This window comes from Lissotriton helveticus, chromosome 8, assembly GCF_964261635.1.
Source record: "Lissotriton helveticus chromosome 8, aLisHel1.1, whole genome shotgun sequence".
NCBI classification, from domain to species: Eukaryota; Metazoa; Chordata; class Amphibia; order Caudata; family Salamandridae; genus Lissotriton; species Lissotriton helveticus.
Window position 1 is genome coordinate 1,704,919,517 of NC_136069.1, and position 2,868 is coordinate 1,704,922,384.

General features: G+C 36.4%; 1 pseudogene; it reads left to right on the forward strand.

The window, feature by feature from the left end:
• The first annotated feature begins 450 nt into the window (after positions 1-450).
• On the forward strand, positions 451-1,866 carry LOC144772160 (uncharacterized; annotated as a pseudogene).
• Positions 1,867-2,868: the final 1,002 nt, after the last annotated feature.

Sequence of the window (2,868 nt, forward strand, 5' to 3'; positions counted from 1 at the left end):
GTAGGGGGTGCACATGGGGGGTACCTGTGGTACCCCACTGCATTTGCATAAACAAAACGGCAGGCACTGCGCGGTGCCTGACGCTTTTTTTATGCAAATGCATATGTGCATTTTTAAAAAATGTTCACAATGCTAAAAATGCAAAAACCCACCACGGGACCGTGGCGGGCGGTCCAAATATCCGATAGGTGGCAGGCGGACTAAGTCCACCCGCCATCCTAATAACCCCCTAAGTGTTTAAAACTTGGCGTGAAAATAAGGCAAATAATTTAAGGAGTTTATCTCAGAGAGTAAAATCTGAAAAAAGCAAATACATAACAGTGACTGTGTGCAAATTTAAATGTCGAATAGTTTGAAGTGACCATACCACTCAGCATTTAATATTATGAAATATTACTGAAACATGCTAAATTATATATATATTTTTTGTTTCAAACAGACAAATCAACAATGTCAAGCAACAACAAAGCTACATATATTAAATCACGAACAGGAAATGACCTTTTGCAATATGGTGGGTACCTCTATTGTAAAGATAAATCTGTTGAACCCAGATTTCATTGGAGGTGTGTGTAATACTTCTCGTCCCATTGCACAGGAAGAGCGGTTTCTCTGGAAGAAACCGTGGTTAGGACAACAGACCATAACCACTCTGCCTCTGCAATGGAAATAGAAGTACGTGAAAACGTACAACAGATAAAACTTCTAGCACACACCTCCAATGAAAACTGTGGTACAATACTTAGGGAAGTGACCCAAAACATACCTATGCATGTTGCTGGTAGCATGCCCTCCATCCCCAACCTCAGACGGATGGTACAAAGAGAAAAAGTGGCAAGTAATCCACACCACATAACACCCCGTACCTTTGAAGACATTAACATCCCTAATCATTTATTACTAACTTTCACTAATGAACCATTTCTACTGTATGATAACTTAGACGTCCTTAAACGAATTTTATTTCTTAGCACTAACCATAACATTTTAACCCTTGTGAACAGTCAAATTTGGATGATGGATGGTACTTTCAAATCAACACCCCATCCATTTTCCAAAATTTACACTGTTCATGCTAATGTAAATAACACAACAGTCCCTTTAGTGTATGCTTTGCTGCCTGACAAACAATCCTCTACGTACACTGAATTTTTGTCAGTATTAAAAAGCAAAACCATGAATAAAAGTCCTGCAAAGGTAATAATTGATTTTGAATTGGCAATGATTAATTCAATTACAAAATTATATCCTGATACGCAAATCCAAGGATGTTTCTTTCACTTTTCGCAGGCTTATTGGCGTAACATTCAGAAATCGTCCTTGGTTGAAGATTATTTAGCAAGCAGCAAACTTCAATTTGAATTAAGAAAGCTAACTGCGTTGTGTTTTGTACCACCAGATAGTGTAGTTGAGTACTACACAGCAATTACCGAATCAGAATATTTTACACAAAATGAAGATAAATTGGCACCAATTCTAAATTATTTTGAGGATACATGGATTGGCCGTCTAAGCAGGTCGGGCCGCAGGAGGAAACCCAAGTATCTTATTGAATGGTGAAACTGCTATTCAACCTGCTTGGAGGGTGGTGCAAAAACCAACAATGCCATTGAGGGATGGCATAATTCATTTAATAAAACCATTGGTAAACATCATCCAAACCTTTATCATTTTCTGGAGATTTTGAAAAAAGAACAGAGTTTCCAGGAAATGAGACTAGCACAATCACTGTCAGGTAGTCTGAATCCACGGATTTCCAAAAAAAGTAAGGAAATGTCCAAGAGACTATTGGCTAAACTTCAACAATTTACGTTGATGGTGGCTTCAGACTACCTCGACAGTATTGCTTTTATTTTACATTACTAACACACTTACTTCTAAAAGTAATTACTTGTCATTTTTTCATTTGACAACAATTTATTTGGAATTTTTGAAAATATTTTTAAACTAAAATATGGAAAGTTGGGGTTCCTGCCATTATTTTATTTTTTGGGGATTTCAAAATCATCTTTAAGTCATCATTCTTTGTTTACAAAATAAAAAAATCTCCCAGAAAATTCCTTTATTATTCATATAAAAATATAATCCAGGTACATAACTGCAATCTCCTTTTTTCCTCAAAGATTTTTTCAATGTTCATTTTTGAATGTTAATATTATTTTCCAAAAACCGGTTAAAGAATTGTAGCGTTCTAGTTTATGCACGTCACGCAGACGTGACGTGCGGCGGCCATGTTGGCGGCGATGCGCGCGCATCGCATTGCGCGCCGGGGAATTGTGATGAGAGAAGCGCCGGCCGGCGCTCCTCGGATAAGTTGATATTTACTTCCTAAATAAACGTAGTTGTACCATAACCACTGGTTGCCTGTGGTCATTGACCTACATTACAAGAATGCTTTTTGAAGAATAAGGTTTTAAAAGTGTCTAAATCTCATCAAAAAATAATGCATAAGAAAGAAAGACAACTATATAAACCTAAATCCTTTGAATTTCAGAAAAGTTCAAAAATATGCAGTCATACCAAACTATTTAATTGTGCTTTAAACGAAAAATAAACTTATAGTGCATCTGGCACAGCTATTCAACTCCATAATGTCACTGCTGCATTTCAAACATCAAATAATGTGCATATATTTGCAGCGCACGTTAATCAGCAAAAAAAAAATTGACTTAATTGATATATTTTCAAAAATGTCCCCCTTATAGAAACAAAAAGCATTCTAGTTCGTTTTCAAAAATCGGGTCAACTGAGCTTTCAGTAATTTTTCCCATTTAAATGCCAAACACTTCCCTCGGATTAATCTTTACTTTAGAGGTTCCCACCATATGTAATATTATAAAAAGAAGCTTAGTCTTTCCTGTCAGCAAG